Below are 27,843 nucleotides of genomic sequence, written 5' to 3' on the forward strand. Positions count from 1 at the left end.
AACGTGCTTTCGTTTCACAGTATGACGGCATGGCTGGCCTGGTACCCGGTACGCTACTGTCGGAGCATCCACACATGCCCGCGTTTATCTTTGAAAAAAAAAGTCAGCCGCGTGAACCGCAGCGCGTGCAGCGTCATTCGCTCCCTAACACACAACACTTTGTGTGTTGGGGAGCGAATGACGCTGCACGCGCTGCGGTTCACGCGGCTGACCGAAGTTGTTTTGTTTTCTTCTTTTACCCTAAACCACCGATCTATCAAGATCGGCCGCGCCGAAAAATAAGGCAAAACGACGACGACGACGAATAAACGCTCAGTCTTGTGACAACCAGCTAGGCTGACATGACTCCTTCATTTTGTCTTCCGAATTTACTTCACTCCTGCATGCTCAATTATGGTACTCAGTTTAGTTTCGGTTTCGAAAAGCCACCAAAATTGGTCCTTTGGCGCAGATTACTTTTATTTTGGCGAAATATAGCAGGATGTAGCAGGGTTAGTCCCTTGGCGCAGTTTGGCGTAATTGGCGCAGCAATCACATCACTGCAACTGGGCATTACACAAGGGATAGGCTGCTGATATTTGCGATAGCAAATAAGTGACCATTACACTCAAGAACAAGAAAAGTCATGTAGGTAGTGTTCTAAGACATAAGAACTCAGGAGCTACATTATAAAGAATGGTCACCATCTTTTGGTTTTATTTTACATCCACTTCCTTCCCTTCTTCTCATACTTTAGTCCTTGTCTTCTTCGGTCTCCCTACATTTCCACACTTTGAGACTCATACCTCCTGGGATGATAAAGTAAAATATTGCCAATTGTGGCAAACTTGAGTTGGCATCACTATTTCGATATCCAATGGTCTTCAAAATGCCTTGCTGGCTGGACATCTTGACAACGCGAAAGGGCCAAGGAGGTTGGAGTTTGTCCCTAGGAGGTCTTTACGAACTAAGACCAAGTCATTCAGCTGCACGTTGGGTATCTGGCTGCCGTGGCGAGCCCTGAAGTTTTTCTTCATGCTGCCTCGATACTTGAACCTTTTGTCTGCTATTTTCCTTCATTCCCTCAGCTCCAGTTTCTCCGAAATTCCCAGCTGCTGGTCCCCTGGCAATTTAGGAGCGTCTTCAAAGACAGCATAGTATTGCACCCAGGAGCGGCAGTACGCGAACGTTGTGATGAGCCAATTCTGCCGTGAGGCAACGTTTCCATACGCCTTTGAAGGTTGGATACATCATTGCGTGTTGTTGGAGGTCTTGGATGACCCTCTCTGCCATGCCATTAGCTGCTGGATGGTATGAAGATGACCATTGCAAAGTGATTCGGCGCTGTAGACCCCAGTCCCAGAGGCGTTCGCTTACAAAGGCAGGTAGGTCCGTTGTCAAAAATGACGGTCCTCCCATTTTTAATACATCCCACTCCAAAAGACGTATTACACTATTTGCATCTTCCTTTCCAGGACGGACGGCGACCCTTCGTGTGCCCTGGTCAATGCAGATCAAATGTGCTTGAGTTTTCTGAATGCGTGGGCTCTTTTTTATATCGGCGAAATCCAGATGAACAGTCTTGAAGGGTTTTCCGGGGTGTTTTGGAAGAACCATTTCGTTAGTTCGCGGACGGTACTCGGCTTGATGGAGTTGGCATTGGTAGCAAGTTGTAACATACTTCCAGATGTCCTCCTTCATGTGGTTCCATCTGAACTTTTGTACCAGTTTGTTGTAAGTGCACCAAAAACCACAATGTATGCCTGCATCTCCAGTATCTTGATACAGCTGCAGCACTTTATGGACGAGTGTGCCAGGAATGGTGTATTTGGCGTCTTCGAATTGGAAATCTTCTGTTCCTTCAGATACCTTTTGAAGATTAGTCTCCTCGAATGGGAGGTCTACAGCCAGCCGGGACAATGCATTTGCGTCAGCCAGAATGCTTCCAGGACGATGGTTTACGTAAAACTCAAACTGTCGCAGTTTGTTTATCCATCTCGCCAGCTTCACTTTTGCTTCCATCAAACCAAGAAGGTAGGTCAGCACTTGATGGTCCGTGTAAACATTGAAATTCTTTTCATTGAGGTAAGTATGAAAATATTAAATCGCCATCAACAAAGCCAGTGCTTTTTTCTCAGTGGGTGTGTAGTTGATCTGTGTTTCCGAGAAGGTGAAAGAGTAGTATCCGATAACCTTGATTTGTTGATTCAGGGGTAGAGTGGTGTCTATGATACAGCACAGCTCCTGTTACATAGTGCGAGGCGTCGGTATTCAGTTTAAATGGTAATTTGATACCTGGCAGGGTCAGCACAGGATCACTGGAAACACCAGTGATCAGATATTGGTATGCAATCTTGCACTGGTTAGTCCATTCAAATGGTCTTTCTATCTTCGCGAGCCCCATGAGGCATTTCTTTTCTCTAAAATAGCCCTTTATGAACGCCCGAAATCGACCAGCCAAGCCGAGGAAACCTCGCAGAGAATGAACGTTATATGGCCTCACAAACATGGATATCCAATCGAAGGATTCTTGCTTCGTCGTCTTTGTGAAGCCATCAAGCGTACGATTCAGGAAGATGACCTTGACTCGCTTTCCTTAGCATAAATTTTTAAATATGCAGTCAAAGCTTTAAGAACACTTGTGAGCTGTTCGATGTCTTCTTCGGCGGTCCTCAGGCAGACGATAACGTCGTCAATGTACACTGGAGAACACTCCTATGAAGTGCTTCAAGACCCAATTCATCATTTGCTGAAACAAGACTGGAGAATCTTTCCACGCGAACTACAGCCGGCTGCACTCGTATATGTCGAATGGAGTCACAAAGGTGTGTACTTGTATTCTTCCTGTAATGAGACTTGCCAGAAGCCTTTGCATAAGTCGATGCGCGAAAACATCTTACAGCCACCAGTCTCGTCGATGATGGCTTCAATTCGTGGCATAGGAGACGAAAATAGATGTTTGTTAGCTGATAATCCTGTAATCCATGTACAGATGAAACGACCCATCCTCTTTCGGAACAACAGTAATTGGTGATGTGAAACTTGAAGTAGATGGTTTTTTTTTTTCGCGTCTAGCATCTTCTGCAGCTCCGACTTTGGCCACACCTTCCTCCCTCTTGACATGTTGTAGGGTTTCCTCATGACAACCATTATGACCCTTAGCTTAAAAGGTACCTCGATTGCTGTAGTCATTTCTGGAAAATCTCCAAGACATTCGAGTTCCCGGTACATCTGTGTGACGTCCTTTGCTGATTTGTGTTTTCGGAGAGCTCTTTCTGGAGTCGGCTGTGCATCTCTGAAGACTTGTGCTTTGTCAATGCTGACCTCTCCAGTCCAGTAGATGTTCAAACAAAGCTGCTCAATGAGTGGTCAAGGCAACAGGAGTTGATAGCCTTCACAGTGTTTTGGGCATGCAATAAATACCAAATACCAATACCAATAGGCAACATTCTGCCTCATCAGTGCATTGACTTTGGCGTGGTTTTTTTGATAGATGATAATTTCTGCCCATTTTCAATACACCAGCTTTTCACCATCGTAGCCCTTCACCTCAATGTGTTCATCAGATATGTTGGCATCCTTGACATGGTCCACGTTAATTACAGCGACAGTTGCTCGACTGTCGACTAAAGCTTGAAGCTTGTTTCTATTTACATTGACCAAGATATAAAGGTTATGATTGTTCAAAGAAACACTCTCCCTTGGCGTCATTGGTCAGATACCGAAACCCTCTTTTATTAGTTTTTTGCATTGCAATCTTCCCCCTGGCCTCTTTGACGTTGCCCTCTTGGGCCACGTTGACGGTGTTGGGAGTGGTCTACTTTTGTATCCAATCATTGGGGGCAGTACTTCATTCAAATGGTCCAGTGGACCTGGTGACAGAGCTTCCAGTGCTTTTGTGTGTCGGCACGCTGGGCTTCAGTGGAACTGAGCAGTTAAAAAAACTTTCCGCTGCTTGTGTGTGTTGGCTAATTCAGACAGTTGTTGCATACATCTTGGCAGTTATGCCAAGATGTATGCACACAACTGGTCCTTCGTCATCCCATGAATGATTAAAGGAACCAGTGAAGAATCTGGTAGCTTTGAATCTGCAAGCTGCACAAGTATCCTCTTCTAAAAATGTATGGCATTGCAGTCCCCTCTTTGTACTTCTAGGCTATTGCTCGTTGCCATGCTTGTAGCTTCTGACCAAAAGAGGAAAGAAAATTGTCTTGTCATTCCTGCCATGACTCATACTCATGCAAAAGCACGCACAGCTCATAGTACTTTTTGGCCATGCCATCAAGAAAGAGACACAAGTTCTTCTTAACTTTGTCGTGAACTGTCTGCCAGTTGTTAGGCCCACAAGCATGCTCATAGAAATTAATCCAGCATTCTGGGTTGCTAAAAGCTCCATCAAAGATGTCGGGCTTCACCATCTTAAAACGTGGTTTGTTCGCCGCTTGCAATGTGAAAGCAATTGTCTGAAGTAGTTTGAATTGATGGACCATCTGTTGTAATCCAAGCATCCTTGCAAGTAGAAGGCCTGCATCTTCAGAGTGCAGGTTTGTTGGCTTCGGTCAAGTAGTTTCCAAGATGAACTTCTGATAATCGGACAGTTTCATGTTTATCTTGACCTTGACTTTTTCTAAAACATGTTCAAGGCTTCGGCCTGGCTTGTCAACTAGATATTGAATGAAGGTGCTGGTGCTTACCGCTAGCGGTAACGCCATAGGCTCTTCATGCAGCTGACATTTCATGGAATGTATAACTCCCCTGTCGCCGCTTTCAACTTCGAAGGTCACCCCTTCAACTTACTGCAATCCAGTCGGCTGTGCCGTTTTGTAGTGTTCCAAAACATTAAAACTCGGGAGCCACATTATAAAAGAATGGTCACCATCTTTTGGATTTTATATCTTCTTCCTTCTCTTCTTCTCGTACTGCACTCCTCGTCTTCTTCGGTCTCCTTACAACTCATAAACTCAAGAATAGTATACACAGATAAAAAAGTAAGGGGAGACATGGCCTAGGAAGGTCAACTTTTGAACCATTCTCTCAAATTTATTTAAACTTTCAGGGTGAATTTAACCCCATTAGGCTTGATGACATCTAAAGTTTAAGTCTTATAGGCCAGTTCTACAACCCCCCCCCCCCATACTATGCTTAACAAACTCCAGAAAAAAGTCACTTTATTAGGAAATGTATTTAAAAAAATTGCATCCCACAAAATGTTTGGTTTAATGTGAAGAAAAATACCCATAGTGCAAGTTAAGGTAGACATTAATTGTAGAAAATGGAATTCCAGAGAAAAACAATAACACACAAAAAAGCAAGCGATTTTAACAAATTTCTGTGTTTTAAAGTATTCAGTTTCGTCATGAATTTAGCTTTTTCAGATTATAAGTACCTTAACGTGTCCATCAGAAATTTCAGTCCAGAACACCCTGAATGAAATCTTCACCCTTTCAATATGTCAAATGATACATTTCCTAATACCATATTTCCTGCTAAAAAGTGAAACTGAGAAAAATTCATTTGGAGTTTCAACTTTAGGTTTCTTTCTTTTATATGACTTTGAGGTAGGCAAAATTCCCCTGGAGCATTTTTAGCACCTTCCTTTGAGGCTTTGTTGTTCCCCAGGCAATAGCTACCAGTTTGTGTCACTTGCAGGTGAGCTAACTTTTGTAGCAGGCATTCCTTGACAGATAAACTGGCAAGAACTAAGAGGCAAACATACTAAGGAAGAGCAGCAAAGCAGGAATAGGATCTGAAGTGGAACATACTGTGAAAGGGTGTTACCAAAGATAACAGAATATCACTTCACCGGACAGGACCAATGATAAACCCTGTTTCGGGTCTCAACCAATAAGATTGCTCTCACCAAATTTTCTGGATTTTTTGTTTGGATGTATAGGCTTCTCCTGGCCATTGATACTTTTAAACTTGGAAAACTTCTACGGGCTAAACCTAGAATAAATAGCACTTACAACGAAAGTGGTGAGATGTTCTGGGATTGTTAAACAAGCATTAAGCCGTGCTAAATAAAATGCGCAAAAAACTCGTTTCCCATTCACTCGGATATGTCGAAAATAATTTATTGTGAGATAAATCTTGCATGTTTATGAATAAAAGTTTCTGAAACCACTCTTTTGAAGTTAATAAACATAAACAATCTTTTTTAAGAAAAAAACTTTTTTCCTGAATTTTTTTTAGTCTGAGGCATTATCACCCTTTAGCAAAAGTTATACATACAAAAATTAACAAGGGACATCTTATCACTTGAGTGGTATTGTTAGAACCATTGATTCCAAATATTGTTAGCAGTGACTATGTGGTCGGGCAAAGCGTTTCCTTCTGTTATTGTTAAGGGTATCAAAGAGTTTGCACAGTGGACACGAAGAAGGCCTGATTGTTGCAGGTAATGTCTCGTCTTGGAAAAAAAATGAAAGGGGAGATGGAAACAATGTGTTCCTAAGTGCTGGATTATGTGGTAAAATTTGTAAAACAGTGTCCGCCGACATATTTCTCGTCTTAATGGTTAGCTCTGGGCAACGTTATTAGAACACTCAATTGGGCAACTAACCCTTGAAACCCGGACCGCGTGCGTCCACCAAGACCAAACTTTTTTATTTATTTACTTATTCATATACCCTTAAAAGCCCTCATGAGAGCATTACATAAGGGGGTGGGGGCCTGCGTGGATAAGTTTCATACAATAATTACCTGAACAAGGTAAAATAAATATACACGCATTAACACAAGTTCCCATAAAAGCACAAAAAAAAAACATTAGGCACAATAAACACATTTCAAGATTAAACCTCGCTGTTTAATCAAATAATCTCAATAATTCAGTTCTGAATGCTTCAGAGTTTTCAATCGTTACTATGGCATCAGGCAAGTTGTTCCAGTCGACAATTGTCTGGGGAAAGAAACAGTGGTTGAATGCGTTCGTGCTACCAGATAAACGGGCGATTGTTCGAGAATTCCCTTGTCGGGTCGATGATCGGAGGAGAGAACGCAGTAGGGCGTCGCGAGGCGTAGGATGATAATAGTTAATTTTGTGAAGGGCTGAAAGGGGTGCAATTTTACGGTGGACTTGTAATGGTGGGAGGTTCAGTTGATTCTTTAGAGCAGATACGCTGGTGGTGCGGTCATACTCGAACAAGGTAAATCTTGCTGCCCGGTTCTGAACTGATTCCAGATTGTTGATAAGGTAGATCTGATGAGGGTTTCAAACCGATGCTGCATATTCTAATTTTGACCTTATGTATGTGTTACATGCCACGTTCTTTACATGCGAGGGAGAGGCTTTTAGGTTGCGTCTAATGTAACCCACAGTTCGGGATGCTTTAGCTTTAATGTTTTTAATGTGGTCAGACCAGGTAAGGTTAGCTGTCATTGTTACACTGAGATATTTATATGAGTCTACAGCCTCTATCAGACCGCTTCCTATTGAGTATGAGAATACTGATAATGATTATTTTCGAGTAAAGCAATTTAATTTACATTTTGATTTATTCAGTGACATAAGCCAGTTATTATACCATGTGCTAACTTTGTTTAAATCGCTTTGTAGCACATAGTGGTCATTCTGATTAACAATTTGTATAGTATAGTACACAGTCGTCGGCAAAAAGCCGAATGGTAGAAACGACAAATACAGGGAGATCATTAATGAATATTAAAAAAAGTAAAGCTCCAAGCACTGATCCCTGGAGAACTCCTGATGTCACTCGTTCTGTGTTAGATTCACGATTGTTAACGGATGTAAATTGCGAGCGTGAAGAAAGGAATTCTTGAATCCAAGACAGAACCAGTGAGTCAATATTAAGGCATGAGAGTTTGGCGATGAGACAATTGTGAGGAACCCTGTCAAATGCTTTTGCAAAATCCAGAAATACGGCATCAGTCTGGATGCATGCTTGAAGGTTAATATGATGATCATGGGTGAATTCCAGAAGTTATGTCTCACAGGAGTACCCTTTCCGAAATCCATGTTGATGGTTATAAAATATATTGCTAAATTCCAGATGCGATGCAATGTGCAAGAATAAAACATGTTCTAAAGGTTTTGATGCTATGCAGGTTAATGATATTTGGCGATAGTTCGAAACCAAGGAGTGAATGGCAGCTTTAAAAACGGTAACAACTCTGCCTAATTTCCAATCTGCCGGAAGACGTGATTGGGACAATGATTGCGCAAATAGTAAGTGGAGGTACGAGCTTAAAATAACTTTTGTGTTAGCAAACATTTTTGAGCAGATATAACCTCGCCCACAAGAAGAAGTGGGTTTAAGTCTTTCGATGAGCTTTGAAATTCCAGCAGGGGAAATTTCAATAGGTGTCATAGGCTCTAAATCCAAATGACATAACAGGGGAAAGTTATTTTCTGTTTCAACAGTAAAAACAGACGAAAAATACTCATTCACTGCACTCGAAACGTTAGCTTCACAGACAGGACTTCCATTTTCATCCATCAGGTAGACAGACCGATCATTGTTTTGGGGGAATATGAATTTCCAAAACTCTTTGGGGTTATCTCGTAACATCGATGGAAGGTCCTCAAAGAAAAACTTTTTTTTTTTTTTTTTGATGAGCGAAGAGCACTTTTATACGTCTTCAACTAGATACGATTACAGTGCCGCCTCTTAGCGGCGAGTCAAAATATCAAAGTTGCTTTATATAGCTACTTCGAGATGGCACTGCGAGATGGAGCCACCGGCCCTTGTGCAACTCCGCTGATCTGGTACGTGCAACCATGCAGCTCCCAGAGTGGGCGCTACGAGAGAAATGGCAGCAATACAATCTTGTCTAGTTCGGTTCTCAAGTACGGATCATAGCCAATTTTTCAAAGCAGGCTCCTAAGGCAGTTTCCCGACTGAGTTGCTCTAGTAACGTTGGCTCTGGGGGATTCACTCTCTAATGCAATTCAGAGATGCTAGTACAGTGATGCGATTGGCCTAAGCCGTTTCGGAGCACCTTTCGGAGCAGCCGAAACAGTGTTTTGGAGCAGCAAAAGTCGCCTTCGGAGCAGCCAAGACAGTGTTTTGGAGCAGAAAAAGTGGCTTTTGGAGCAGAAAAAGTGTTTTTTGGAGCAGATATTCCTAGAAATATAAAAATATTCCTTTTAAGTGCTGGACAAACGAAGGGTGCTTTGCTCGCTGCAATAAACAAATTACGGCCAAGTTAGACCATCTGGGAGTCTTTGAACATGTAACTGAAATGCCAATGACATGACCGATTTCACAATGCTTCAATTAAATTATACATATATATGTACCCATCATAAATAAATATAAACGAAACTGGACATATTAAACCTTATTTGAAAATGACCAGCTTAGTAGTCAATATCGACAGCATTAGGTTGACCAGTCATATAATATATGGAAGCAGTCTTAGGCTGATGAAACACGTAACTACTGCAGTGAAATGCGAAATTGTACACAAGACAAGAGTGCATTACGACTAGTGGGTGTTTTTTTTTTGTTTTTTTTGCTTTTCGTAATTCTTAGCAAGGCTGCTGCAAGCCTCGCTTTACCTTTGGCTAGTAATGAATGTCCACATGCAATGCCTCCAAAGAGACATTGAGACATCTCACAAGTGTATACATACATTGCTAAGGCCATTGCCGAGCAATTCCGAAAAACCGCTCGCCAACGTTTTACTGGATCCCGACGTGCCAGATTTTCGTCAAAAGTAAGCAAACGTAAAACAATGAATTGCAAGCATCCCAGAGGGTGCCTCTGCCGTGCATTCATGTCCGCATGCACATGAGGGCAACTTCTGCAAGCTTGCAGCTGCACGTGCTTCGTCGCGCGAGCGGAGATGGCTGTTCGATCGAAAAAAAAACATGACTCTATGCTCCGTCACCAACTGGTTTCCGAAATTGTATGCAAAGTAAAATGTAACTGTCCAGCATATATACGACAAAAAACGCACCCGTATTCACCAGGCGCGAGTAGCGCCTGTTTAACCACTGACTAGTGACGTCATCGACTAAAATTATCACGTGGCAAGCGATAGTCGCCGCTAGGTGAGCGCTTGGTTTTCACCGGTCGTGTTTAGGGCATAGTCGCCCCGCGCGACTGAGGAGTCGACTGACAAATCTTAGTGATAGGGTAGGGCTAGTTTAGCCCGTGTTTCGCGGGTGACTAGCGACTCAGTGCCATGGCCAACGCGTATAGCACCGCTGACCGCCAGCGCTAACGAACCCCTTACTCTCTCGGAACCCTGGGGGCACATCTAGAAAGAATTGGAGAAGCAAATAATGCGTAAATAGCCATGTTCAGTGGACCGAGATACCGCTAAAGAGATCTCAGCAGGGCGCTGGACGACAAGAAAAAACATGTTTACCGGCGCTTTCATATTTGTTTATGTCGCTGGCAATGCGGCTTCCGTGTTTCTCCCTGGTGTTGTTTTTAAATTTTTCTTTGTAAAACTGTCTCGGACAACATGTCTCTCATTGTAACTTTTTTTTTTCCTGATAAACATTTAAAGTTTAGTTTTTATACGAAACAATACCCATTTACGCAGTTGCGTTGAAATATGCATATCCGTGTCCTATCTTTTTACGTATCTTCCGCTTGTTAGTTCTGAATAGATAGTCACCCGCTCGCTTCGCGCTCGTGAATATTGCAGAACATAATCTGCTCGTTAGACGCGTATTTCTCGTTTAGCTCGCGACTACTTAGTCGTGCTACTAACCTTAGAATGGCGCTGGTTAGTCGTGCCTGGTGAATACAGGTGACAGAAGCTAAACAAGCTAAACACACGGGAAAGAAGAACCTGAGCGCATCGATGCACAACATCGCGAGCCATGGGGTCAAAAATTTCTTGGAGCGCTTTGTGCAACGGCTGAACTCAAGACAAGCAAGCGCGCTGTGCGAGTTCAGCGTGCAGACATTGCATTCTTTGCTTTAGCTCAGCTCTCTTCAACTTTCTTTTGCGGCAGATTTTTCACGTACCGGGGTCTTTCTGAAAAGAAAGCCCACCGAGAGAAACCTAGGTAATCAATACTTCGACACAGCAGTATTTGAGTTAAGAAAAATTTTTGTAGTAGAGTATGATTTAAACAACAGGAATGTTGATGAACATGCGGCGGTCTTTACGTTACAGTTTAGAAACCGCCATACCTTCAGTGACGTGGGGACGGCAACACTCGAGTTCGCGCGACCACGGTGACTGGCAGACAGGGACAAAATATAGTTTTCCCACGGCCTTTGATTTCAGGAGCGAGTGCTTCAGCTCATAAAGTAACTCGCACCGCGCAAAAACGTGGTTTCGTTTCACAGCATGACGGCATGGCTGGTATCCGGCACACTTGCGTCGGAGCGTACGCACAAGCCAGCGTCTACAGTTGAAACAATTTTAAAAAGCCGACGGACGAAACCCACGAGACGACGAGCGCGCGAAACGAGAGACGGCGGGAAAAACCATGTAAGACCGGACGGACAATTGATGCAGAGTACTTTCTGTCGGGCGGACGCTTGCGCCACCTAGCTCACGCATGCTCAATTACAGCATTCAGTTTAGTTTCGGTTTTGAAATGCGACCGAAATTGGTCCTTTGGTGCAGGCTTGGCGCAGATCACCCATATTTCGGCAAAATGTAGCAGCATGTAGCAGGGTTGGGCCCTTGGCGCAGCAATCACATCACTGTAGTATAAGAAGAGTAGACAGAATAACTAAATTGTAAAACTTTTTTGGAGAAGTTTTAATTCTTCAGCAAGATAGTTCTGCCATGGAGACCATACAGATGATGAATGTTCTAACTTAGGGCATACAAAGGTAAGGTATGCAACGCATTTATTATTAGGAGGGGCTAGTATTAAATTGTCCAGGAGAAAGTCAAGTGCGCTGTCTTCCTTAGCGATAGTAGGTCTAATGCGGGTGATCCGTGTAAAATTTCTTGTTATATAAAGAAAAACATATTTATAAAACAAGAATGTGCTGATGATGGTATCGTTAATACTGTAGACATAAAAAGATGGTAATGAAAGCTGAGCAAATGTAAGCAATTTGCATTTCTTTATCCTCGAGGACAACAGCCACTATCACACCAACCCGCTATGGATAATAAGGCAGTTTGCAAGGATAAGTGATGATCGCCATCTGTGACAGGAGTAAATTAGTCATCTGTGAAAAGTCAGATAGTGGACGCAACACGAAAAGGATGATCATTGATACAGATTAGGAAAAGAAGCGGTCTGAGCATGTTTTCTAAAGGAATGCCCAATGTTAAGTTGGACTTGGATCACATGAAGTTATTTATAACAGTGCATTGAACTTGATTGGAAAAAAAGTCAGTCAAATTTAGGGGTTTTACGTGCCAAACCTACGACGGGCATCTGGCACGCCCCAGCGGAGGACTGAGGATTAATTTTGACCACCTGGGGATCTTTTGACGTGCAACCGAAAGCTCGGTTACACGGCGCCTTCTCCGCAATAAGCCTCCGTCATATTGTGGGGGCACCTCGGTCGGGATTCGAACCCGCCACCTGGGGATCTGTAGGCCGGCGCTGTCGTCTCAGAGCCACCGAGGCGGCTAACTTGATTGGAAACAAATTAGAAAATCCAGGCAACAATAAAGGGATCAATTGTGACATTGCACGATAAGGTGGTTATGAGACACCAGGGCCGTAACCAGGGGGGGAGATAGGGGGTTCTGACCCCCCCCCGAAATTTTTTTCTGGGTACGGCCCTGGTCGGTGCACTTGCAGCCAGCCGATTTTAATCTCCACCTCTGCGCACGCGCAGTGGCGCGGTCGGCTACCGGATACCAAACCGGGACCGGTTCTCCGGTTTGCTGCAACTCTCCATTATATACCACCGATGCACATGATTCATAGGTGAAAATAAGACAATAGACACTTTCAAAATGGCCGCCGTTGTCGCCAAAAACCCCCCCCGAAATTTTTTTCTGGGTACGGCCCTGTGAGACACCCTGTCAAATGCTTTTGAGAAGTCTAGGAATATACAGTGGTGAAACTGACAAGAGGTGATTTGGAGCAGCTCTTGTAACAGGAAAAAATCGGTTTTGGAGCAGACAATTTTGAGCTTTCATGTCAGAAAGTTTTATACAATCTCTTCGAAAGTTAGCCCATAGAAAAGACTGTAGCTGTTGGAGCATTGGGAGACTGAAGTGTTATGCCCACAGAGGACCTGGCCTGTACAGATATTTATTTATTTATTTATTGAACAGTCATACGCCAGCAATTTTGTAGAAGTCTCAATTAACCTATTATTAGTACCGATGGCATCTTCAGTCTGTGTTTAACGTAAAAAGATATTTTCGGCTACTTTGTAGCGGGTTTTATTACAGTGACGTAATTGTCACAAATTTAACATCAAACGGACACTTATGGTTGAAAGTGCCTCACATTGCCCTCCCTCGTATTCAACTTGCTGCTGTTCATAGAACAGCTAAGCGGAGCACATAGCTACTCTAACCGATCACGAGTAACGGTAGCTATTCATTGCGATCGATGTGAGCACCGTTCGCAAAAAAAAAAGAAAAAGACGACAACTCTTCATTTGGCATGAGCAAAAATAGATGTTGGGTTTCAAGCAAATTCAAAGTGAATAGTAATAGTTCTTTCGGTCGAATATTTTTTAATTGAATATTGAAGACTTTTTGCACCTTTCTCCATGCCTTTTACTACTGTTCCACCATGCTTAAACAAAAATTCAGCTGGACTCACGAAGGTTGTTCCTAATTGCCCACTTATGAGTAGTTAAATTTAATCTAGCTATATTTATAGACTGTAGCCTCAGAACGTCCAGTACCTACAGTGGGATGGCAAGTAAATGACAAATTTGACATAAAATTAAGCCTATAAAGGAGCCTAGCCATACATAATAGAGGGGATTTTAAAAATTTTGTGCCTATATAAAAATATTTTTGTTGATTCTGAATTTAAAAAAAGCACAAACAATAAACAGAGGTTTTTTGAACATTGCTGCCTACAGCCTGTTGTAACTCAAGAAGGTAGGGTGAGGGTAAGACGGGCCAGGAAAGAGGAAGCAGATGGAATGCTGGAGAAGAGAGGGGGAAATCTCTCTTAAGTGTTCCGTCTGCTTCCTCTGCCCCGGCCCGTCTTACCTTCACCCTACCTCCTTGACTTGCAACGGACTCTAACATATACCCTTGAATAATAGTCACAGTTAAATTTTGAAGATTTTACTGCAATGTAATAATAACGATCCCAAAACTTTTATGTTTTTTTGTTTTGTTTTTTTCTTTTAATATACATTAGGCCTGCGCGTGCACCATACTAGTTTGAAGATGTGCTTTTCGCATAAGCGCGCGAATGAGCTGCGGCGAAGCGGGTAGCGAGATCACTGTGTCAGCTTCATGGGTATTGCTTCTCCGCAGTGCAACTGTGTTTGAGGAGAAGCGCACTCAAGGGGGCTAACCCACCGCAATCAACACTTCGAAATGTATGAATATTGCAGTTAATTTTTTAAGCGAATATCACCATATTATTTCAAACTACTATTAGAAAATTAAAATATTCGCGTAGCTCTATTCTTCGCACATACTACTTAGGCATCAAGAAAAAAAAAACTACTTTCTTAACTTTCAGTGGCATCGCTTGTCCCGTGCCAGACACTTTCAGTTTCCTTTTCGAGAACTGCTCCCTTTCGGCGCAGACATGACGCAAATTGCGCGCAAATACAGCCTTTAGAGCAGCATGTAGCAGGTTATTCATTCTGGCACAGTTTGGCGCAATTAGCGCAGCAGTTTTACCACTGAATATAGCAACGGTTTGTTGTTTACGTTGCAAATTTGATTGAATGTCATGTATAAATCACAAAAGTTGTATTTTGCATGATAATGTCTTTCTAAATCTGTGCTTATTTTTGTTTAGGAGCATATTAGGCTCAGTGTATCTAATGATGTTTGAAGATATCATGCTGAGTGATATAGAACAATAGTGAGGTGAATTTCTATCTCCGAACCTATGTACCTACTTTTTGTATAACATGTATTAAGTTATGTTAATCGTTTAGTTAACGCGTTTTCTGTATACATTTATTACCCTGATTGTTTTTCCTGCATCTCCGTCACCATCTGCCAAGCTCTCGGGGCCCGGACCTAGTAAGCCAACAAAGATTGGCTTTTTTGTCCGTGGTTTCGACATCTGTACTTGCAGATGCAATAAATGATTTGATTTAATGTACAGGGATTACATGGCTGATTTTTAAAAAGGCCCTGCAAGGACTTTTGTACTGGTTTTTAATTTGCACCGAACCTGAGTGCACTGAATGTCGTATCTTAATGAAACTGTTCTTTTCACGAATTTTACTTTATTTTAAAAGATATAGGCAAATTAAAAATACAAAAACAAGCACAAAAACCCTCTTTCATGACGTCCTCGTCGCTTGAGTGGTCGTGAACTAGAGCAGGATTAGTGAGCTCAACAAGCACACACGGCTGCCGCACTCCGTGTCGATGGCTCGAGAGGGCGCCACTAAAGCATGTTCCGGCTAGGCTGTATGAAGCGGGCGGCCAGGGTGGCTCGCACTGCACTTGCTGCACGATTAAACACTGATTCGGCATGACACTTCATTGGCCACCAACGATAGCAAACACGAGTTAAAAATCAGTTCAGAAAGGCAGCCACTTCGCGCTACCATACCACCAAACGGCCAAATCGCAAGCCAAATCTGCTCGCCAAAGGCCTTCGAAACGCTCGGAACCAGTCGGATCCTCGAACCGTATACGACCGCAGCGCCGCCACGTACATCGGAGACCTTTCTACACTCGCCGCTCATCGGTGCCTGACCCCACTACCCCTCTAGTATGCGCCGCTTTTTCCACCGATTGGTGGTGGATATGTCGACGAGTCATTTCTTGTTTCCGTCTTTATAAACTGCATTTGTTTATTTTCTGATCTAAAATACTGAACAAAAAGTACTTTCATAAATATCTGAAACGGTTCGCGCCACTTATATTTTGTATTTCGACTAAAAAGAAGCTTTTAGCGGGTCTGACCAGTAGACTACACAAATTGCGCGCTTTCGGCACCGCAGGTCGCCCCCGTAGGTGGAGGAGGTTTCCACATCGTCCGGTTAAAATATAACGCACTGGTATTTAGTTACTCTCTCCGTGCCCGCTGCCTTGCCCGAACCCCAATAGATTTGGAAACCGCAAAGAAGGTAGACACTTAAATATGATTGCAGGGCCCCTTTAAGTCAAGAGGTATGCTACCAGAGGAGTGATTCTCGATAGATGTCAGTTAGAACCAGAAATTCTATATGGCTTGGTGTTTTCCATGACTGCAATTTTATGTGGTTGCCACCAGAACTTGTGGAAAGTTCCAGATCTTCAATGGCTAAGGATGTATATCTAACAATTATATTCTGCAGATATTAAACAGGGAATTGCCATTATTACACAAATAATTACAATGCTCCAAGAAGTAATTCCACTAAAGAATAAAACTGAACATACCAACAGCCTCCTGTCAGCAGCTTCCATGAGTCTTGGTAGTTTCAAACTGCAACATGTCCTCTAGAAGTGGAGCATAAATGGCTCTGGTCTGTGCCTGGTCTGGTGCTCTAGCTGTCTGAGGGCCATGAGTCCACAGTCACTTGAGCCTTGGTTTCACCCCTCTATTCTTCTACACGGGCCACAAGCTGTAGTACCAGGCTTGCAGTAGAAAAGAAACTGAAGGTGTTAAAGATGCACTGCTGAAAAGACAAGGCACAAAAAAAACCATTAACTACTTAGCTTGAAAGGTGCTAAAAAAGAAAATCATACAGATTTAATTAGAACAAAACTTTGAAGATTCATCTCAACCACCCAGGTATTGTGAACCTAGACTGATCTTGCAGCACAATAAGCCTCAGTCAAATTGCAGGAACCTCAGTCTGGTTTACAACCTAATAACTCGGCATCTTGCCTCAAAGCCAACTTTCAATTAACAGCTAATACATTAAACTATGAAGATACAGCACCAATAAGAGATGAGCATGGTCATGACAGCCTGCTTGACTTACAGTGTCAAGTTAAGGGTTAATCAATGAAACTATTCTCCTATGCCCTTGAAAACTGTGGTCGAGACAAACGTTACAACCAAAAAGATACTTCAAGTAGCTGTCAGCATGCGCTGTACAAGCAGAAGTGTCAAGGGAAGGTTGAAAGGGCCACAGGAAAGCACTGGCTTCCCAAACCTTAGATCCGCCACCCGAAAAACACCCTACTTTCACAGGGAGGAGGGAGCTAGCTTTGTGGCTACAATTTCAGCTATCTGCTCACGTGATAGGGACAGTATACCCAACCTCAACATCAGATTGGACATAGACTGAAGGTTCAGTTGACCGACTGCTTACAAAGCAAATTGCACGGACCAGAGGAGCCTGCTTTAGTATGTTGGTCAGCGACTGTGTGCTGAAAAATTAACAAATAGGGAAGAGTCATGCTAATGCAGTGCTTATATCTGTAGTGAGTTTGAAAGAAAAAGATTATGCACGTAAAATGCTTTCAACAGGCTTGTGAATGTGCATTAAAAATTTGCATAAAGATGTTGGCCTGAACTAGGTTTCGGTCGGTGCTGCTTCAATTGCTCACAACTGATCTCATTCCAGGGGTAGTGATTAACAGAAATAAAACAGGCACAAAGGCTGTTTCACACACTTGCGACTGCTTCTGGCTGGAGAGGTTAAAAGACTGGCTTTAAACCTCTATAAATGCTTATGACTGCCGTGCCGGTTGTAGGCAGTTGCAAGTGTGTGAACCATGCCTGCTTTCTTCTGCAGTAATACACTGCACAAGGAAACTTATTGTATGTTTCTATAGTTGCAACACAAGAATGCGGTGAGACTGGAGTATTCAAGTTCTAGTGCGGTGAATCACAGTTTGCTCTTCTATTTAGGCCTGCAAGAATGATGTCCTGGGAATAATAACAACATCAAGCCTATACAAACAAAAACACCTACCTGCTTCCAATCATACTTTGAAAAGACCTTGTTTTTTAAGGCATGGCCAATAAAAGAAAAAGCTGATGGCCATAGAGAATCTTCAGTCACAGAAATAACACTATATACTGCCATATATGTCAGGATAGACCATATCCCAAATTAACCATGCACAAAAGAGAATGCTGAGAATGTATGAACATACACTGCATGTGCTGGTGTCTGCAAGCGAATCTGTTCAAAGGTAAAAATCTAAAATAAATAGCACATTGCACACACATTCCTCGAAACCCTATTTTGGTTTTTTGCCTCGAATCCTTTATGCAGAGAAGGCAAGCGTGTGCAGCATGTGTACCTACGTTTCCAGCATTCCCCTTGGTGCTTGGGTAATTAGCAAAAAGTCTATTGCTGAAGTTGTGTCAAATGTGTGTCCAAGCAACACACTGTGGTCGTTGCAGACATCGTGCTTGCAACGGATGCTGTCAAAGCTACAGCTCCTGATGCAAATTTCTGAAAGGGCCATTAGAGGCAAGCACACATGTCAAAACGTCGGTGAGGGGGGGGGGCAACTTACCGGTGAAATTCCGCTGCCTCAAAGAATCATGACCACCTGTGACATCTTCGGGCGATAGTAGCTCCTGGGGTGCTATTAGAAAATAAGATGGATTGTTAGGTACAAATCTTCTAATACTCAGAATTTAAAAAATAACTATCAATTGAGTACAGAACCCTCAGATGCATCTGCTATATAAATGCTTGTGCAGCGAGAGCACATTCGAAAAATGCGACCTCCTGCTGAAAATAACAATGTATGTATGCTTTACATGCAGCATTTCTTTGCAGAGCTGGTGGTTGCATATTATCACTGTTCTCGAACTTCCACTTCTATGGTGCACAACCATGTGTTCTATGTTGAAATAGAACACAGGGCTCTCAAACCAATAAGTGTTTTCACGACAATGTCATACCTACAAGTGTTCATTCTGTTGTTTGTTTGTTTTTTCCTGTTTTTATCTCTTGAGACATATGATAGTTATCTCTTCGCTGTTTTTGTAGCTCGCTTTGTCAAGAAGATGAAAGAGAATACCTTGTCAAGCAAACAACTGTTGGCTTTTTGTCTGCCTCCCAGCATTTGTACTTGTACAGGTGCAAATAAAATGATTAATTGATTGATTGAACTAACACAAAATGGAAGTGCAACAATCTAATTCATTCCCTATAATCAAACAACAGAATTCACGTTTGAAAACAATACAGGTGCCTTCACTAAGGGAAGAAAAAGGTAAAATGTAGGCTTCAAAAAGCAAACATATTGTAGCCAATGGCGTCATGTCACTTGACACTCAGCAGACTACTTCCCGCTGCATATGCTTAGCTGTTGGCATAGGCACATAGCCCCCTGCTTCTCTCATTCACCGTCCTCTCCCCCTCCCTCTTTGTGTCACACCCTCATGGAGCTTTGGGAAGCAACTTGAAGCCAATATATATTTTGTTGCAAGTTAAAAGCCTGGGTCATCTGTATTATATTTTATGTCCCTCTTTTCTTGCCCAGTTTTCTCGCTAGACTGGCCAGGCAACAATCAAATGCAGGCGCACTTACTGCTCCCTCTCTTAAATCTAGGCTCTCTCCGTCATCTCCGCCGGCATGTTGTCGTTAGCGCTCCGAACGCCTCTATCGGCATGCCACAACGGCTTCTCCGCGTGCAATGCGGTAAAGCTGCTTCCCAGATAAGGAGCGGAGAGCAGACGACGGCCTTTCCCGCATCTTCTACTGCCTGTTTTGGGTGCCTTCTTGGTCGTGACAGTAAGGTGCGGCGGTCTGAGACTTAGGGCCAGTTGCACCAATGCAGCTTAACGCAAATCAGAGCTTAGCAGGGAACCTAAGCCGAGTTTTGGTTTTGTTCTGTTGCACCAAAATCACTTATCGCTAAACCTAGCACTAAACCATGCCTATCGTGAGCGCTCAACATCGGGTACTTTACTTGGTCGTTTCTTAATCCTGGATTTAAAACATGCCGGCTGGTTTGTGGCGGTCTACACGGTGGACGAAATTGGTTGTACAAAGTGTTTTAGGCTACAGCAGCGTGAGAGCCTCAACAGAATGACCTTCGATTGCGACAGATGCAAAATATTATGTGAAGTGTTTATCGACCCGCTTTCAAGTTGACTTTCCAGTCTCAGTGTGTGTTAGCCCTAACCAGGGAAGGTATGCAGATGTGGGGCTCACGCACGGCTCACGTCCATCTTCCCATTGGTTTTTATTTCAGCGTGCTTATTCGTATGCAGTTATTTGCGCATATCTGTAACGTATTGCTATTTACAACCTTGTTTATCTTAGAGCGCAGCTCTTAGGCACCCGTTTCCGGCTTGAGTGGAGTCGGCGTAACCGCACGGTGCATTATGGAACACTACCCATGATGCAATGCGCAGGGAGGAGGATGAGGGGGAGGGAAGGAAGGAGGAGGAGGGGGAAGAGAAGGAAGGAGGGGAGGAGAGAGGAGCTTGAAGGATGAGGTGAGGGGGAGGTGAAGGAAGATGAGGAGGAGGGGAGGAGTAGCAGGGAGGATGAGTGGGTGAGGAGGAGCAGGGAGAGGGGGTATACCCTCCCCTCAGTACCCTTCCCTCGTCTTCTTTAAGAGCTGTGCTCTAATTCGGCGTTACAGGGTGTTGTAAACGTCAGATTTTTACTTTCAACGCATTTCCTTTTTTCCAATCAGCACGTTGAATAGCGGCAGTGCACGATCTCGGCGATCAGCCGATTGTAGCCCCATTCTTCCGTTGTCATTAAATTGCGGTGAACAACGCATTTAGACAATAATGCAACGAAAAGGCTATTTTTTTTTTTTTTTTTTAGTGTTAGGACAATTTTTAAGAGAAGTTTCTTTGTCTCCCGAGTAAAATCTTAGCTTCGGAAAACTGTGTCGTTCTACAGTCGAAACTTATCTGGTGACCGCACTTTGTAGCGGCGACAAGAAATCATAACGACTAAGATGCGAGATTTGCTCAGCACTGTATTAGGGCAGGCTGTGGCGGGTGGTGCGAAGAGATGACTGTTCTCATAGACACAATGTGATGACCTAGTGTGAGTTTTCATACTTCAAAGACCGCCACCGCCTTACGTTCAACTAGGGAGACAGGCAGTGTACTGTGCCACAGCTCACACGCCATGCCCCTCTGGGTACAGATGTTACAACATGTTCTGCAGTACCGTAGAAGCTAATAATCGTTCAGTAATTGTATTTGCACTTCGATATATTTAAATTGTTGTCAAAATTGAATACAATATTTACTTTTATTTTTGGGGTGCACTTTGTTGCAATGCACATAAGTTGTGTTGTGAAGTAGGCATCATGAAAATACCCAGTATTTCTGTTTTCTGGCTGCACTTGGAAATTTTTTATACAAATATGTATGGTTAAATTATCCTTGGCAAGCAACTGGACCCCAGCCCTAGACTCAAGCCTTGCTTATTCCAGCATCTGCTCATCTATTTTCTTAAGGAAATAATTCAGGTACTAACAAAAACATGAAATGGTTATGAAGGCTGAACGGGAATCTGAATGGTTTATTTTGGAAAATCATGTAGGTCATAAATGACCTAAGCTTAATGTGATAATCCTAGTGTTGGTTTTCATGATTGAGATCTGAGGCAGAGCAGGTGAAATAGAAAAGAAACTTTGTACAATGTCTAGGTCTAAGGCACAGCTTGTATTTGTTTGCTAAAAGACAGAACTAACAGACACTTAGAAAAACCCTCAACACCTAGGCATAGAAATTAGAACAGCATAATAGAACCAGAGGAATGAAATGCACGACTGCCACAGAAAGATGGAACTTTACCAATCTGGGGAAACTTTACGTAACACTGACTATTTAAAATAAGTGAGAAACCAGACCGTAATGCAGCTTGCTTTTTGAACTAACCTAAAATTAACTATCTTCAATTTTATGAGCTAACAAAATAATGACTGATGCAGCACAAAGAAAGTCAGAAGGTCAAGTTACAAGGTTACATGTAAAGACCCCAAGTTAGCAGTCATGCTGCATATGGTAAGTTTTCTTTCTGCAGTGGAGACACAAACAGTCTAATTTCATAGCTGACTGATTCATCACTCTCTGAAGGCTAACAACCCATTTAATTTTGACTTTTATGACCATAATAAGGTCAAAGTAGGAAAGTTTTAACCTACACAAAGATATACCAGGTGTTTCTTTCAAAACTTAACAGATTTGTTTAAAAAGCCGTGAAAGTTACACTTATGCGGTTTGTGCAGATGAGTTATACAGCCAGGGGGATAGAGTATTGGGGCTAATTGTAACGATCAGTCAGCTAATTATTTAAAATTCGTTAATTAACTTTTTAAATAATTAAAAATCGACACATAGTTCCAATTAGAAACTTGCTAAGCGCCATTGAAAACCACTAAATCAACTCTTTTTAGAACATAAAGCATGGGCAGCATTTTACGTCGTTCTAATGAAGCGCTCAATTTGGATGTGTTTCTAGGTTTCGCTTACTTATCCGAGCACATCTCTGCGCCCGCAATCCTGTCCCCTCCCCCTCCCCTCCCCCCCCCTCCTCCTCCTCCTCCTCCTCCTCCTCCTCCTCCTCCTCCTCCTCCTCCTCCTCCTCCTCCTCCTCCTCCTCCCCCGGTAGTCGCGGCGCAAAGCCACTCCCTCGCTTACCTTGTAGCATAGAGGGAAGTTGGGCGCAACTGTGTTGCACGTCTTAGCCACTGTCGAGCAGGACCGTGGGAGCAGAGATGCACTGCAATAACAAATCGAAACCTAGAAACGCGTCCACATTGAGCGTTTTCATGGAACGCTGTAATATACAGCCCCTGCGTTATATCTTTCGAAAAAGAGTTGATATAGTGGCCTTAGGTGACGCTGAACAAGTTTCTAATTGGAACCACATGTCTATTTTCATTTATTAAAAAGTTAATTAACGAATTTTACTTAATTAGCCAACTGATCGTTACAATTAGCCCCCTATACTATGTTCCCTTGGCCGTATACCTCACCTGCGCAAAACCGCTTTAATGTAACTTTCATTTTTTAAAACAAAGCCACAAAGAGTGTCTTGGTGTAAATGCTATATGTATTCCGTTACTAAGATTGGCTCATGAAGTAAACTAAACAATAAATAAGTATGGTTGGAGCCAGAATGCAGACGTTACGAAGGATCCATGTCGTACGAGGGTGATTAAAAACTTATTTCACTTTGGTCAACTTACACCTTCTGTTGGCTGCACTGTCTTATCGGCACTTTTCATACAAGGTTGCTGTATCTCCAGTCACTGCTGTGCAGGCTTGAATCTGTTAAATCAGTTCAGTTGGGACTGAGGTGCTAGGAAGAATGGCTGTCCCATGCTTAATTTGTACAAGTGAATCAGTCATCGTTCTCGTGATATGAAGGGGTGTCCAGTAATTCCATATATATGAATATACCGATATCCATAAAAAAAACTTTGTGCACAGTATTATGGAAATGTAAATGTTTTCTCGCAAAGAAATGCGTTTGAATGGATACAGAAGTTCTATGAAGAATGCACGAGTGGCAGTCATAAAGGAGCCAATGCCCATCCATTTCGACGACTGAGAATGACGTTGAGACACATCCGCGAGAGGTGTTGAGACACTTCTGCAAGGCAATGAGGGATCTCCAGAGGAAACTCAAATGCTGAAGATAATCAGAGTATTGTCATCGTCCCCATATCATAGTCAATCATTGGTCTTGAATGGTGCTATTATATTCGAGTTCTCTATTTTGTGACCACACTTGCCTCCAGATGGCTCCAACATACTGAGAACTACCCCGGGATAGTCATCGGCCTCCGATTGAAGTCAATAATTGGTCTTGAATGGTGCTATGACAACAAAGTTTCCTTTCTGGTGAGCCAACTTGCCTCCAGACATCTCTGCAATGATGAAAACTACCTCGGAATGGTCGTAGTCCTCTTATTGTAGCCAATAATTGGTCTTAGACGGTGCTATGACAACGAAGTTTCCTTTCCGGTGAGCCAACCTGCCTCCAGATGTCTCTGAAATGATGAAAACTACCTCGGAATGGTCGTCGTCCTTCAATTGTAGACAATAATTGATCTTAGATGGTGCTATGACAACAAAGTTCCCTTTCCGGTGAGCCAACCTGCCTCCAGACGTCTCTGAAATGATGAAAACTACCTCGGAATGGTCGTCGTCCTCCAATTGTAGCCAATAATTGGTCTTGAACGGTGCTATGACAACGAATTTTGCTATCTGGTGAGCCAACTTGCCTCCAGACGTCTCTAAAGTGCTGAAAACTACCACTGGATGGTCGCTGTCCCTAAAGTGTAAACTGAACTTTGAAAAAAAAATGTGGTCGTTAAAATTATTAAAAATCATTTGACAATTTTGTAATCCTGACATGTTGCAAAGGGACAGATGCTTAAGGAACTATATCATGTAAAATTTACTGAAAGGACAGATATAAGGGCACTGCCATTCTGATTTCAAATGCAGCAATGATAATAGGCACATTCAAGTCCCACTAAGTTTGTGCTTAGGTCTTGCACTTAGGTGTTTGCTGCTCCAAAACAGTGTTTTGGAGCAGCAAATGTGGCCTTTGGAGCGGCCAAGATAGTGTGTTTTGGAGCAGCAAAAGTGGCTTTTGGAGCAGCGAAAACAGTGTTTCGGAGCAGAAAAAGTGACTTTTGGAGCACACATTCTTAGAAAAATAAATATTTGTTTTAAATGCTGGACAAACGAAGGGCACTTTGTGTTGTGTTGTGATGCGACGTGTTTGGGCGGAATTCGCTGCTTGTGTTTTTGCTGCTGAGACATCCCACAAGTATACAGTGCTGTAAGCGTTGCCAAGCAATTCTGAAAAAAAAAACAAAAAAAACACTTGCTTTCGTTTTACTGGTTTTCAACGTGGCAGATCTTCATAAAAAGTAAGCAAACGCAAGACATTAGATTGCAAGCGTCCTGGATGGTGCCTCTCGTGCAATCATGTTCACATGCACGTGAGGGCAACTTCGGCAGGCTTGCACCTAGACGTGCTTCGTCGCATGAGCAGAGACAACGGCTGTTCGACCGAAACCGAAACCATGCCACTCCGCTTTGTCGCCAACTGGTTCCCAAAATAATATACATGTACAAAATGTAACTGTCCAGCATACGACAAACAGTCCAGCGGTGCGTGCTTGCCAGGCCGGTGGGCGCGGTACAAGCTAAACACACAAAAAAAAAGGACCTGAGCGTATCGATGCAAGACATTGCGAGCCAGGGTCAAGAAGTTTTTGGAGCGCTTTGTGCAACGACTGAACTCGAGACAAACAAGCGTGCTGTGCAGGTTCAGCGTGCAGGCATTGCCTTCTTTGCTTTAGGTCACTTCTCATCATCAACATTCTTTCGCGGCAGATTTTTCACGTACCGGGGTCCCTCTCGGGAGAAAGCCCACCGAGAGAAACCTAGGTAATTATTATTTCGACACAGCAGTCATTGAGTTAAAGAGGGATTTTTATAGCAGCGTATGATTTAAACAAGAGCAGGAATGTCGATGCGTTTCAGTTTAGAAAGCATTATATCTGCAGCAAAGTGGGGACGGCAACACGCGACGTCGCGCGACGAGAGTTACTTTGTGAGCTTTGTGAGCACAAAGTAACTCTTGCCACGTAAAAACGTGGTTTTGTTTCTCAGCATGACGGCAAGTCTGGAACCCGACACACTAACGTCGGAGTGTCCGCGCACACGGCCGCGTCTATCACTAAAATATTAAAAAAAAGAAAAAAAGACGCGAGATGAGATTCCCGAGACGACGAGAGTGCGAAACGCGAGACGGCGGGAAAAATCATGCAAGACTGCATAGATGATTGATGCAGGGTACTTTGTGTCGGGCAGCGTCTTGTGCCACCTAGCCAACGCATGCTCAATTACGGTTCTCAGTTTAGTTTCGTTTTTGAAAGGCGACCAAGATTGGTCCTTTTGCGCAGGTTTGGCACAGATTAGCCATATTCAGGGGTGGAAGCGGGCTAGAGCCTTTTGTAGCAGGGCTGGGAGCAGCAAAAGTCCCAATTTGGAGCAGTTTTGGAGCAGTAAAACGCTCGCTTTAGAGCAGCTCGGGAGCAGCAAAAATAAGTTTTGTAGCCGTAGAAGTAGGTTTTGGAGCAGGTCACGGAGGTCAAACAGGTAACTAAAAGTGATTTGTTGTTGCTAAATGTGAAAATGAAGCAAAAATATATGCATGCACATCCCAGAATAATTTTCAAGCAACATACATACACATTTTTCTATTTCTATTGCATTGAAATATGGAATATTGGCAATTTATGCAAAGGAAAGGCTTTGAGAACCATTCCGGCAGCAGGCAGAGTCATGATAGACTTTATATGGGAGGCCCCGACAATAAAAGCCTAACTTGAGCCACGCCAGTACAAAACCGTCTACTTAATAGACCAATTGTAAACATGTATCCAGAAAACTAAACCACTGCAAGGTGTCAGATAAACTACCTTCGCTGACTACAGCTTTTGTTTAATAAAGAATACACATGTTCAATCACTACTTAAAAAGCCCTCCCTATTGGAAAACCCCAATATAAACAGCGTATTATGGATATTGGTAAACAATATCTTTTTATTGTATTGCAATACAATATAGACAGTGTATTGGAAAACATTACATTTATTGTATTGTATTACAATAAGGATTTGTTATGGGATTCCAATATCCATAATACGCTGAAAATATTGGAATCCAATACCGTATAAACCCTTATTGGATCCCCATGTGTCGTATGGGGATCCAATAAGGGTTAACGATTCCAATATACTCAGCGTATTATGGATATTGGAATCCAATATATTATATCGGCTACCAATAAAACTATATGCGAGTTGGAATATCACGTTCAGCACGACATTTCTTTGCAACACAGTCTCTTCTTGTGTGTATTCTGAGTGATAAAATAAAAAGTGTTGTTGTCAAATTATGAATAAAGAAGCAAAACACTGGGCTTATCCATACCAAATATATTTAACATATTCCTGAACTGGAGGATCTGGCATTTACTGCAAAAGAAAGTTAATTGTTTAGGACCCTCATTCAAAAACTTGCTGTTTGAAAACAGAATGTGAAATCCTCACCTTTTAATGAAAGCAGCACCTGCTAGCTGTAGCCATATAGAAACTGCAAAATAAAAATTTGTGATTAGTTCGCAACAAGTAGCAATCCTTCACTAAGCTGGATAGATTTAAAATTATGTCTGCGTTTGATTGTGAAAAAATAAGCTTCCATTCCACTGCCACGGATCATTCTGAGCTCCGTCAATTAAATAAACCTATCGGCTCGTCTGGCTTTACAGTTCCTGCTTTGCACCTAACCACGGTGAAAGATACACTCTTTAGGTGAGGACACGCCGGGGCTGAACGCGCGGCACGAGGAATCAAATAGTGTTCGTTCGACGGGCATCCGAAAGACTGCATCATTCGACTGCCACCGTGCCCGCGACTGACAGTGTCACCGGCGGCCAAACGGCGGAACTGTGTGACAGCAAAAACTCATTATCTCGTTGTCATGACACCCCGGTACACCATGGTCTTTCTGCACGTGTGACAACCTCGCTGGGGCTCTGCGCGTGTGGTACATAAGGCGGCACGAGCCGTCTTGAACGTGCCCACGGGTCGACGAGTCACCTGCTGGCGTTGCTTGAAACCAAAGTGAGAGAGTGTGAAGGGCGAACTTCATCGGGCCGTGGCCAAGAGCGCGCTGTCCTCACCTGAAGAGTATTATCTTACACCGTGCACCTAATTAAAGTATCTGGAATGCTCACCTTTGAGGAAAAACGAACTGGTGCTTGCTTGCTTGTAGGCCGTGGAAACTGGGACAAACTGGGAGAGAGATTTGCGATTAGTTGCGTTCAAGTAGCAATTACATTGAGTAGCCCCGTAAAGTACACTAAGTCGATAGGATGGAA

The 27,843-nt window shown here is 43.0% G+C and overlaps 1 long non-coding RNA gene across 12 annotated transcripts in view; it reads right to left on the reverse strand.

The window, feature by feature from the left end:
* The window catches only part of LOC120837389, a 53,003-nt gene that overhangs the window by 14,071 nt on the left and 11,089 nt on the right, over positions 1-27,843 (reverse strand). For 2 of the 12 annotated variants that reach the window (XR_006077690.1, XR_006077685.1), the window contains exons 1-4: positions 23,123-25,000; positions 22,572-22,653; positions 18,460-18,531; positions 16,420-16,658 (exon numbers count right to left, since the gene is read on the reverse strand). This is a non-coding gene — a long non-coding RNA (uncharacterized LOC120837389). Of the gene's footprint in view, positions 1-16,419; positions 16,659-18,459; positions 18,532-22,403; positions 22,440-22,571; positions 22,654-23,122; positions 25,001-27,013; positions 27,058-27,699; positions 27,741-27,843 lie in introns of those variants that run through there. The other 10 variants (XR_006077696.1, XR_006077692.1, XR_006077686.1 and 7 more) reach the window with 9 other exon arrangements.

This window comes from Ixodes scapularis, unplaced genomic scaffold (assembly GCF_016920785.2).
Source record: "Ixodes scapularis isolate PalLabHiFi unplaced genomic scaffold, ASM1692078v2 PGA_scaffold15__6_contigs__length_5221840, whole genome shotgun sequence".
NCBI classification, from domain to species: Eukaryota; Metazoa; Arthropoda; class Arachnida; order Ixodida; family Ixodidae; genus Ixodes; species Ixodes scapularis.